The sequence below is a fragment of the Dermacentor variabilis genome, chromosome 8 (genome assembly GCF_050947875.1).
Source record: "Dermacentor variabilis isolate Ectoservices chromosome 8, ASM5094787v1, whole genome shotgun sequence".
NCBI lineage: Eukaryota > Metazoa > Arthropoda > Arachnida > Ixodida > Ixodidae > Dermacentor > Dermacentor variabilis.
In genome coordinates this window covers 112,911,119-112,924,366 of record NC_134575.1, presented here as the reverse complement: position 1 = coordinate 112,924,366, position 13,248 = coordinate 112,911,119, and the positions used below count along the sequence as shown (strand labels likewise).

General features: G+C 41.4%; 1 protein-coding gene across 1 annotated transcript in view; it reads left to right on the top strand.

Annotated features, from left to right (window-relative positions):
- Window positions 1-2,292: 2,292 nt before the first annotated feature.
- Window positions 2,293-13,248, top strand: part of LOC142591527 (uncharacterized) — a 402,039-nt gene continuing 391,083 nt past the window's right edge. The window contains exon 1 of the mRNA XM_075703849.1: window positions 2,293-2,303. The gene's annotated coding sequence lies outside the window, so the exon portion shown is untranslated. The remainder of the gene's footprint in view (window positions 2,304-13,248) is intronic.

Sequence of the window (13,248 nt, the reverse complement as noted above, 5' to 3'; positions counted from 1 at the left end):
TTGGGGGTACTGCAATCACGGCGCGCAAGAGGGTATGTCACGAGGTATATATTTTATTTCGCGGGTTTCCGCAGTAAGCTGAAAAACATGAATACTAATTAGTGAAAAAGTTAGAAACTGTGTTATCGGACGTTTTCCAAAGCGCTCTACAACTTCCTAATTATAATTTTTTACCTTAATTCGTTCCTTCAGAAGCTCGTTAATCAACCTTGAATAAATATCTAATTAAGCCACATACAAAAATTGCGTGACGCGCTAGTTGTAAAAGTGAGCAACATGCGTTTGGTCGTATCGTGTTACATTGCATCGGCATATCTTTAAACTCTACCTAAATATAGCTGAAACACCCTTTAGTTACGTAACTTCATACTATTCAAACCAGTCCTCAGTTTGCGTACGAATAAGTTGAGCGTGTTTTTGTGCCGCCACCTTTTCGGACACAGCGCATGAAGTAAGCGTGAAGAAATTCTAATACTGGCTGGCTCAACGTTTGAGAAACCTGTGGCCGAAATGTACTACATATTGCACAGATGACCTATATACGGTGGCCCTGAATCCTGATAGACTGCCTTTCAAAAACTGCTGAATAGAACTGCAATGTATTTTGTAGAGTGCAATGAGCCTCTCAACAAGGCTTTTGTAGATTACGAAAAAGCATTTGATTCAGTAGAGATACCAGCAGTCATAGAGGCATTGCGTAATGAAGGAGTACAGATGCCTTACGTAAATACCCTGGCAACTATTTACAGAAACTCCATAGCCCCCTTAATTCTACACAATAAAAGTATGAAGATACGTATAAAAAGGGGGTCGGACAAGGAGACACGATCTCTCCCATGCAATTCACTGCGTGCTTGGAAGAAGTATTCAAGCTATTAAACTGGGAAGGTTTAGGAGCAAGGATCGATGGCTAATACTTCAGTGACGTTTGGTTTGCCGATGACATTGTTTTATTCAGCAACACTGCGGACGAGGTGCAACAAATAATTGAGGACCTTAACAGGGAGACTGTAAGCGTGGGGCAGGACATTATTATGCAGATGAGAAAGGTAATGATAACTAGCCGGGCAAGGGAACAAGAGTTCAAGATCGCAAGTCAGCCTCTAAAGTCTGTGAAGGAGTACGTTTACCTAGGTCAACAAGTCATAGGGAACCCTGACCATGAGAAGGATATTCACAGAAGAATAAAAATGGATTGGATCGCATACGGCAGACATCGTGAGCTCCTTACTGGGAGCTTACCATTATCATTGAAAAGGAAAGTATACAATTAGTGCACTTTACCGGCGCTGATATATGGGGCAGAGACATGGAGAGGGACAAAGAAGCTTGAGAACAAGTTAAGGAACGCGCAAATAGCGATGGAACGAAGAATGCTAGGCATAAGTTTAAGAGACAGAAAGAGAGCGGTTTGGATCAGAGATAAAATGGGTATAGACAATATTCTAATGGACGTTAAGAGAAAAAAGGGCTGCTGGGCAGGTGATGTAATGCTCAGATTAGATAACCGTTGGATCATTAAGGGGACATAATAGGCAGCAAGGGAAGGGAAGCGCTGTAGAGGACGGCCGAAGACTAGGTGGTGCGAGGAAATTAGGAAATTCGCGGGTGCTGGTTGGAATCGTTTGGCACAGGACAGGGGTAATTGTAGACCACAGGGAGAGGCCTTCGTCCTTCAGTGGACATAGATTGGATGATAATGATGATGATGATGATGATGATGATTATTATTATTATTATTATTATGTATTTTGTAGCACGCTTGCGGTGCACCGTCCTGAGAGTTGTGTTTGTCGCGATATTTTTAACCACACGTTTTCACGGCTGAACGAAGTCTATATTACATTTCAAATATGTACAATTACAGTGAATACCTGAGAAGAATTGATTGGAATTATTTAGTTACACGGACCACTTTTTTCATGCAGAAAGCTTCAGCCTTTTCCATAAAGCTATCTTAAAATGCGAAACAGCGCTGTCTGTTACCTTTTTTACACTCTTCAAACTAAGAAAGAACAAATGGTAAGGGAGGGTTGTAGCAGCTGTGGGAGTAATTTCTAAAACTTGTCCTCAACGAGGTGGTTAACCCAGCTTAGGTAGGGAGTGAATAAACTGTGATGGGTACACGACATTGGCGTCCGCCGCGCTTAAAGGACTAATACTGAAGAAAACATTCTCGCAGATGTTAAACCTTCTCTTAGTGCTTCCATTAAAATTAAAAAAGAAGCGGTATCTTAAAGGGCGTTATAACGGCTCCACGCTCTTGTCGTTAGAACACACGCATTGGAACCGGAATAGTGCATGTAAGTAGCAAAGGCTTGTTTCATAAGCAGTATTATCCTTAACTGCTGGTAATGCTTTTATTTTGAACTTCCGGTAAATATTTTGTGGGTTTCAACAGACGAATGTTTGATGTACTAGCCTTCGTATCGAAGTTTTTGCTATGTTGACTTGAACATTTATTTCGCAGATTAATTTTCACTAAGGGTTACGCACATAATAATAAAAAAAATTGATTTTTGGGCTCCTGTTTCTTCAGTCGTATACGAAAGAAAGAAGGTATTTCACCAACACCATCATTAAAAAATTGCGAAATGGTACACGCGCGCCGTCCTGGAAGATTCTCCAATTTTCGTAATAAAAACGCCGATTTGACTTAGTGGTCTTCCAGAAACGTATAAGTTCTAATGTGGCCTGTAGCTTGTGTACGTTGGTCGGAGATACGAATGAAAAAATATCCAACACATCTAGAACAGCAAATACAGGAATTATGCCCTCATATGAAAAAAAAGCTGCCAGATTGAGGATTAACAGGAAGGTTTAGATCCGAGGCTTTTATCCAAATATACCGGAAAGGAGGAATCGTTTTTCTCGGCAATCACTGCACCAAACTTGATGAGTCTTTCTGCTTTTGAAAGAAAATGATAAAATTTTTGACCATGGAATGCGAATTTTCGATTCTTTTAGGTGAAATACTGCGAAAGCTTGCATAATTTCATAAACCGAATCAATAAAGCTTGCAACGGTGTAACTAAGCACGAAAAAAGGGATATCACCATCCTACAAACTTCGACTAACAGTACATGCAAAGGAGGCGCAATTGATGTGTTATACATAGCTCCTAAGTGCAACACCAATATCTCATTATGACATTGGCAAAGCCCTCGTAAACAACGCAACAGATTCATATAACATATAAATTCATATCTAACAATACGTCCCCTTCGTATGTTCTAACGAAGTTTACAAACTGCGATACCTCTTCTCGGTGAAAAGCTAAGATTTGTAAACTTCGTGCTTCAAATTTGATGGAACGTGCCATTTTTAAAAATTCTTCATTAACATGTAAACAATCAATCCAAATTGCTTTATAACAGTGAGTTAAATTTAACCTTCTGTATGAAATGCAACAAGTTTCTTTAAAATCGGCCAAAAATTGCCCAGAAAGCGTTTCTGCGTTTTACATCTGTCTGAAAGAATAGGCGGCATCGGAGGTCGAACCGAGTTAAAGCTTCCTTTTAAAGACTTCGTTCTAATTTTCCTTCTCTCTTCTAATCATGGCAAATTATTGAGATATGATTGAAAATAGAGTCACGCAAGCCCTAAATGAAACATTAATTTGAAAAGAAATGACTATAGGCAACAAATAACAGCATGTGTTTACAGTTCCGGTGAGTCCTTGCGCTCGCAACATATACCACAATAAAATTTGCCATTTGTATTTGTGTGCAGGATATAAGCATATTAGCTGCCTTAGTGTTAAAAGGCGAGTTAGTGCAGACTTATGATACCATTTATCAGACAGGGAAACTTCATATGAAGACCAAGCCGACTCTTTTGAAGGGGCTCATTGATGGCTGCAGAGACCGGAAATTCTATGACATTAAACTAAACAGCTGCAGCATGAATAACTTCTAGGTGACTTATAACGATATAGAAAAAGATATAGTTACTATGTCGAGCAAAAAAACAACATTCTAACGAACGTTTTAGCTGAAATACAATGCCACTGATGGTTTAGATAATTGTAGGCAATGTGGAGAAATAGCAACGTAAACAGCTAGTCGAGTAGTAAGTGGGAACATTGGATTGATCAAGGCAGTACAACAGAAAAGTGAATGTATAATAGTAGTAGGCCAGATACACCAAGGAAAAACCTAAGCAGCAGAAATAGCCAAGCCATTGGAAATCGAAATATCTGTAGTACCCTTAGAATGACACACTTATTCTGATATGTAAAGTAACCAAAATAACCTCGTACGAGAATTTCTGCACAGCTTCTCAGACGACGCAAAAAATGAAGAGTTATAATAGAAGAACTGGAAGTGTTTTCGGAGATTTCATCGTTAAGAATTGCATGAAATATTATTCTTACATGTGCACCTATCGAGAAAGCCTAGAGGCACAATAAGCTTATAATCTGAGACTTACGAGAATGCTCACACAATACCCATTATTTGGAAAACATAAGTCGACATTTGTGGTCTCGCAACTATAGCCAAGCAGTGAGATGATAGCTGACGAATCGATGAGATGTAATCCCTGCATTGCTTATGCCTACTTTTATGGAAGTAAACTATTGTGTTCTCAAAGAACATAAGAAAGCTTTATTCGGTGATCACTGTAGTATGAGTCGTTTTACTAGAGGCGGCGCGGCTCGTGTGTTCTAGAGGCAGAGAGATACTATTACTTCCCCTTCTTTCTTATCCCTGCTTCCAGTTGCTACGACGATCACAACCAAAATTACTCAATAGAAAGCTCCTTTAAGAAAAGCAGCACTGGTTGCCTCAGCGAGTAATATTAGCGCCCACTGAAGAGACCGGACACAGCACTTTACAGATGCAACAATACTCTTCTTCCTTTCTACCTGTTTATTATAGCGTGTGTAGCTGAGACGCAGTGCCGCAGACTGAGGAAGTTAAGCAGTATTGGTAAACTAATAGATACTCCGTGTGATTATAACTGATGTAATGGAGATGAACCGGTGTGTGTTTTCACATTTTTCTAAGGCATTCCGCATACATTTTTCCAAAAGCGCCAGATATAATTATGTATTTTCTCAGGATGTTTGCAACATAGAAGAATGGGATGACCGGCTACAAAATTACTCAAAAAATACATTTGTTTAGTGTTCTATATATATTAAATATTTAGGCGGCAGCTCAATTTTATCGTTGACCTTACAGAGCCATCTGCGACAACAAAACAAATATAAATATTAGTATCTGTATTTATAGTGTCCTTTATTTATTTATCTGCTCTTGTGCTCTACACAAAAATATAGACCGTGCGCCCCAGCAGTTGTTTTCGCGACAAGGAAAATCGAGCTTCGTTGTCATCTCAGCGCACGAGGTGGTCATATTCTCGCCACTGTGAAAAGTGTCTCGTGCAAATGCACAAGCTCTAATTTTCTAAATGTATAGAGGTCCGTCTCAAGAACAAACAATAACAATGTAAAGGTGTTTTCGATGTTAAGTATCCGGGGCCTTATAACGTAAGACTATTCCGATATGTTTTTATTCCAATCTCCTGACGTGAAATTTGCGTAACCGCCGACGCAAGCATCGGGTGGTGACCCGCAAGGTTGCCTGAACAGACCAATCAAACACTCTCCTCGTTCATAGGTGGTCACTTTTGTTTGCTTGAAAAACGAATAACATTGCCTGCACTGAGTGGCTTGTCCAATCTAATTGGTTCACAAAAGGCGTGTAGAATACTCAAGTGGAGAGGGATTCAATAGGGCCGAGCCACTGCACTGAAAACAGATAACAGAAAGTAGAGGGTGGTGCCGGCGTCTGCGATTGGTCCGCTTTCCCTTACTTAACTTGCGGTGGCTCGTCGACAATTGCGGCGGCATGCAACGCAAGCTTACGAACGATGCTAAAATGGATGCTCAGCAAAGAAAAATTGGCTGAACGAGTTCGTAAACGTACCGAAAGCGCTCGAAAACGTTACACGGCAATGCAAGAAGTTTCATTATACGTAAAGAAACAAATGCTCTTCGGCAGTAGCCAGCGTGCGAGTAGCCAGTGCCGGAGCGATCGGCAGCCGCCATCTTTTATTCCTTTCTGAACGGGGCAGCCTGCGGCTATTCAGAAGAAAATTCAGTTTTGTTCGGCATATTAATGGGGCTTTAAAGCGTATACGTCCCTTTGACGCGGTGAGTATTTGCGGTGTTGTGACGTCGCGTGACAGGAAGGAGAAGTGGGTGCCGCCCAAAGCGCTTTTGACCAATAGCCATGGTCTAATATCGAAAACGCATCGTATCATAAGTAGTTATTTTTTTTCTTCGGTCCAATCATGGATAATAAGTGAGCACACGTCATATCAGATGGGGAACTGTCGCGGTTTTCGTGGCGTCCCGTGACAGACAGGTGAAGCGGGGGTTGTCCAAAAACATGTTGTCCAATCGTGGAGCGGTTATAGCAAAATTGGAATTTAAAAGCTTGGAATAGCTTTACATTATAGCGCCCCTGGCAAGTGGTACACGATGGCCATCAACGAAACTGTTGGTTGAGTGTCTCAACGAAAGAGGTTGAGGCGCACTGTTTGTGTGCACCAGGCATGCTGCCTTCCATGGTATTTATGGATTGGGGAAGAAAATACTATGTGGCTAACGCAGCTACATGAAAATGAAAGGGGTACATTTCCATTTCAACTTAAGTTTTGAGCAAGAAAAGAAAGCGTTTGGCAGCTGACACAAAGCTTTCCAAGAGAACTTCAGTTAGTGAGCCTGTGGTACCTGCAATAACATTACACCTACGTAGCCGTGAACAAACTGTTATACTCTAGGACATCGAAAGGAGAGATAATGTACCTGCAAAAATGTAGAACGTAAAACTACAAACTAGTTTCCTGGAAACAAAATTGTCCTTTGGCTGGGTTTCTTGGCGGGGATACTCCTCCACACAATAATTATTTCTGTATGTTCGAATTTCGTTGACGAGACCGAAGAGCTCAAGTTTTGTACCGATCATCTTTTTTCAAGAAGTTGTTGTATGACTTTGAGAGGCCATTTTTGAATCACCGCCTAACGAATCCAGGCTTCATGAGCTTAGAATTGGCTGAGGTTAATGGCAAGGAAAGTTTTTTAGATGTCGATTCATTCATCCGGCAAAAACCATTATTCCTTCAAATAGGTTTGAGATGTAAAAAATTGATCGATAAAGAAACTGGGAGCTCATGCGTTAATACTGAAGGATCAAGACACCCTTTCAACAGGGATAAAACACCATGCCAGTTAGTTTCGACAGTGCTGGGGTCAGAATTTTAAAGAATTAAAAAGTCATCTACAAATCTGAAGACTTTACCTCCAAATACCAGAAGGCGTTAGCAAGGTAGGCGGCCATATGAGGTTAGAAAATGTCACTCAGCACGGCTTTTCTGCATGAAACGATGCACACTCCGTTGTCTTCTAGATTCCTCTTGCCATTACAAGCGTCGAACGACGAATTCAACTACGCATCAAGAAGCTCTAAAAAACCCCTAAGTGGTTTTTTAGAGCTATGGGGTCAGCAGTGTTTTAAAGGCTAGGCTGCCGCGCTTGTCAATGCAATCGACACAGCCGCGAACGACGCATCATGAGGATCAGGGAAATAGAGTTCCTTGATCAATGAAAAGAGCAATAAACGCTGGGCTGTACTTACGTTTCAAAAACTCTACGATATGTCTAGATCGACTCTCTAAAGGGGTCATCACTTGCTGAATAGTGCCTTTGTGTTTCCAGCAACTTCGGAAGTCACTGCTTCTAGGTGCCCACCTCTGAGGGAGTCACACGTAGGGACTAGTCTACATTGCGTGTTTCAACAAAGACAAACATTTCTAGAGTGAGGATTTAGGTGTTTTTCAGTAATGAGGCTAATTAGCGTAGATTTCGTATCTCGCAGTAATTTCCTTCTATCTTTCCATTGTTGGAGAGCACAACATCATTACGACACGAAATGGACGCATCAGTAACCTCATAAGATTTGCACATGAAAGTGGCCTTCAGCATCACGGCAAATCCCCATTCTTTTAGGAAATAAGTAATGATAGAGAGTTGCTTCGCAAAAGAGCAACTGCACTTTTGAGAGGAAGTTCACGTCGGTGCTTTTCGCATTTTAAAAAGATTCCAAGAATTTCAGAGGCCGACCTATCCGCTTCAGGCTTTGATGCGCGGCCCGACAAGTGCCTCACGAAAGTGTACACGATGGACGCGCTTCTAACTACCTTTTGTGCATGCAATGCAGCATGCAACGCATAGGCGACCATGGTAAGATCTTGTTTATCTGTGGTTGCTCTAAGCCATTATCCAAAATTATTGTTGCCAGGTTTCTTAGCGACCCGCGTGATGTCATCCAAACACGTCACGTGCACCACGCCGGAAATTTCTGCCTTACGCATCAGAAATTTTCCTTCCGACACCCACGCTAACTTCTAGTATTTTTTTTCTGTTTCACATGATGGCATTTCACAAACATACTCTACTTTCCAGGCCGAAGCGTTCATTAGAATAACTCGGTTGATTGTTATCACGATGCCGATGGCTAGTCTTTAATCGATGTTTCTTCGCCGGCATATGCAGTATATTCTGACATTTGGCGTGAAGTGAGCGGTAGAAAACATCAGTTAAGGTTTTTCTATCCATGTCCGTGCCCAAACCTTTCAGCAATAGAAGAGGTCAGGAGGCAATTCTTCAGTGGGAAGGTTATCCTAGAGTGTTTTAAAATATTTCTGCGAGGGGTCTTTCACAGCACAGTTTTATCTTCCCGTTCCTCTTCTCAATTCCATTTCTCCTCAGCGCGTCATATCTAAGGAGGGTGGGATCACAATTGTTTATTAAAAATGAAAAAAAAGCTGCAACCGAAAATAGTAGGCCCAGGAAACTTAGACTTCAATATCACGGTGTGAAAGCCTATGGTGAACGCACATTATTATTTCTAGTACTCGTACAACATGTGCCATTGAAAAGCAGGATCAAGTTTGGAAGACCGTCTTTATTTCAATAGTCATGTATAGCTCTCCTACTAACTGAAAACCATTTGACGGTGACCACCTTTACCAGCCCACGAGTGTATTACTAGCATATCTCTCCTACTCCCGAACCCAATACCACGAAAAGCACGCTAATGGTGGAGCCACAGTTAAAAATAGGCGAAGATTGTGTGCACTTTCAACTTAGTTAGCTCAGTTGAACCTTACATGCAGGAAACGCGTGGGTTAAAATCTGTAGAAAAGGTGTGCATGTCCAACCGGAAACAATATTTTTGTCACGCAAATGCATAAACTGACCCATTGAGCAGAAATCCCGGCGACTACAGCGGTGAAATGACACCTAAAATCCCATTCGCTTCAACGCTGCGCCACGAGCGCGCCTCGACGGAGCAGAGCAGAGCAGAGCAGAGTAGGGGAATTGGAACGCCTGCTTCATCGATAGGGCGCCAGGTGTTGCATGAGGAGAGAGGGCCCAGCTGTGATGTGCGTCCCCAGCGAGCCTCGACGGAGAAGGTACGACGACGCCATGCCGCGTGGCGAGTAAGGTTTTCGGCAACCTAGCGGTCGCGAGACGCGCGCGTGCGGGTGCCGCCGTCATGGTCTGGGAAGCCAGTCTGGTCCGCGTAGTCACCTAACTAATAAGTATCACCGCTTATATTTTAAAAAATAATTAAATTTCGCACTTATCACACTGCGCCACATATTTTTTTCTCTTTTTCCGTTCTTTTTTATTCTCTTCTGCCTTTCAAATATGCATAAATTTTCTCACTGCCCTTGTTATTTCTGTTACACTACATCGATTAAAGCATTGCTTGTTGAATTTTCTTTCGTTATCATCATTTGCTTTTCTTGCAACAAATATAATATTATGATATCCACTGTTATTAGTTGCTAACCGAGGTCCCGTTCTCAATAATAATACTTTGGGACCCTCGTCTATATAATACATTAATGTACCTATCTTTTGCATATGAATGAACTTCAACTTCAACCTGCCTCTCCCACCCCCACTGGGCTTATAAATGATGTGCGCGCCTGGCGTCTTCGGTAATTGCTTCTGGTTCCTCCGTCTCTCGTGGCGCAGGACGTTGGTGTCAGGCGAAGTCCTTGATTTCTCAGCAATAACTTGCAAAAGACTGTGGACTAAAGTCAACATTGTAAAGTAGAAAACGCTACAAAAAGTAACGCTCACTATTTTAATCGGTAAACTTGATAACAGAACCAGCAGCAAATGTCAAAAACATTACTCGTAGACAAAACAAAGTTCGAAGCTGCTTCGAGCGGCGTTGAATTCGACATCGATACTTCGAATTCACAAGTCACAGGATGTATTTAGGTGTCCTCGGATGTTTATGTTTTATTTTTTTTCAGTCTGAAAAGAGAGAGAGAGAAAAAAAGAAACTTGACCATCCTGTACTGTACAGGTTCGAGCGAAAACACTTTTTGTTGTTTTTGGTTCGCTTCCGATTCGATACCCTTCGCAATGACAGCATACAGGTTTACTCCTTATATATTTGACGACGACTTCGGCTATTGAATTTGTCGAATTGAATACGAATGAAAAATCTCGAACTATTTGATTCGTATTCCGAATTCCGAATATTTCGACGTGCCTACACAACACGAAGCACGTCGGCGCATGCGTATATTCGTCGCTACCACTTTGCAAATGTGCCCATTTGCGCCTCTGCCTTCTACGGAATCACGTGACAAAACAAACGCTTCCGAATACATAATCCTCATCGTATGAAATTTACACACATAGAAGCACCCATCATTATACAAATGTATCAATTTACTTCTTTGGTTCTTGTGTTTTAAAGTGAATAGACTTCTTCAGTACTTTCGCTCGTTTTTGTACACGGAGCGATCCATAGCTTGCCGCAAGCCTGCTAGGCATTTGAGACGAAGGTGCTGTCGTGTGACTCCTTTCAAGCGCCTGACTGTTTAGATGTTGTGGTCGGTTGTGACGCTGGGGCACTTCTTTCGGCCGCTGCATGATTGCCTGCATTCTGGTCCATATTTTCTGAAATTACCATTGTCTCATGGGTGATGCGCACATCAAGGCGATATACTTGCATATTTATTCGTTAATACTTTCACTGTTTCTATTGTCACTGCCCAGCCAAAGCTTCCGCGGTCTTCTAAAGCTGTTCATTTTACCGGACTTTCACGTCTCGCAGGACGACTTAAATGAATGAAGCTTGCGTGTTTATGTAAAGTATGCAGATATTGTCAATAGACGTTCTGCCCTCTATTTTCATTAAGGAATTAATTGCTCTTAAGTTTATTATTGCAACGGCCATTATGTGGATACCAGAAGCGAATTATTGCCGTCATCGTTGCCGACGGCGCCGCCCCGATGTTCCGAATGCAATGTGGTGCATGTATCTCACATGCGACGCCATGCTTTGACCATGCTTGGTATACTCGTGTTATACTGCGGCGCAATTCTATCACTCAAGTTTATCATGTAAGGTTTTACATTCTTGACAAAACTATGAAGGAACGATTCCTGTGTCTAGAGACTTATTGAATATAATTTCAATATAGTGTGATGTACATTGTGAATAGCGAAGTAAAAACGAATTCGGAATACCATCAGAGCCACTAGACATTTTTGTGTCTAAACTTCATGTCAAATCAAGAACGCCATTAACATCAACTGAAATGTCCGAAATAGATAAATCTGAATCATTATCAAAAGCAGGATAGAAATGACAATCTTTGCCTACATCGAATAGAAATAACAATTTAATGCATTGCAGATGCGTGCAGGATCGTTCACAATTTCATCATTTATAGTCAATAAGATGAAGAATAAGTAGTGGGCATGACAGAATGCCAGAACTTCCGAGGATTATTTCTTAGCAATCCTGGGAGCTTGACATGAAAGAGGAAACCTTTGCCCATATTCTTTTGAAATTTAGTTCCTCTTTGGCAAAGGTGAAATTAGCATTTGCAGCTGGATCATTACGTTATTTTGAGCGTCTCTGTCTTCTGACGGAGCGCGATAAGTGCAAGATTGCTCTAGTCATTCAAGGGATAGCACGATTTTTCCTACTTTTTAACGGAACAAAGCGTTCTATACACAGCTTTGTAATGTTTTCAAATTGGCGAACTAGTGTATTCACTCACTATCTTTACTGAGTGTGCAAAACGATTCGAAACGTTCTGATAAAACACCAAGAACAGATGTGTCGTCAGATTGAATAAAGTCGCAAAAGTTTGAATATCTGTGCGCGGTTTACAGACTGTGTAGTTTAGCGATATAAACACTGCCTTGTGACCTCACATTCCGTCAATAATTTCACACTCAGACGGCTTATCAACAAGGTCTTATCTAATGAACACCAGGTCAAGAAATGCGTTTTGTCTCGTTGCGCCATCAACTACTTGCGTAAGGCCAAAAGTTAAAGAAAAGTTAATTAGTTGGCTACCTGAAGATATGCAATGCGATAGTGAGAGCCAGTGAATATCTCCTGCGCTAAAGTCTCCAATTACAATTAAACCAGGTGCATAAAAACTGTGCGTGTTTATATTATAAGCGAGGAGAAAAAGGTTGTGGGGTGAGGAGGCAGATGCATGGCAGAAAACAGTGAATATGATTGATTTTATTTTGCCTAGATACAATTTACACCAAACAGACTCAAGATCTGCTAGGACAGATAAACTAAACTTTAAGTCAGATTTGAAAAAAAAAATGGGCGACACCGCCTCCCCTGCCAGTTTCGCAGTCTGATCGGACACCTATATAGCCAGGTGGAGTGATTTCAGAGTCATATATGTGATCGTGAAGCCAGTTTCACTCACAACAAAGAAATTAGGGGAATAGGAGGCTACCAGGGATAGAAACAGTAGGAGCTTGTTTACTGGACTACTTGCATTGAAATTCAAGCAAGTAAGCTTGTAAAGTCATGGATATGTCAAGTGAAGATGACGTAGCCGGGAGCGTGTTTGGCATGCCTTCAGAAAGACGAATTATTCAATACGGTGTATGCAGCGAGACCTGAATCGTCAACTAGGGCGTCAGCTGTACACTCCACCTGTAGCAGACACCATTCATAAAATCATGGTCATAACGCAAGCTCACCACAGAGCCATAGTCACAAAAAGAACAGGTTACTGCCCATAGCTTTTCGAATGACACGTACATTAGCCGAGAAATCTTCAGTAATGTAAAATTTCATTCCTTGAAGCTTTGAGACAATTTTCATGAGTTATACTTTGTACCTAAAGTCTTTTACTCGTAATATAACTGGGCACGATCTAGCT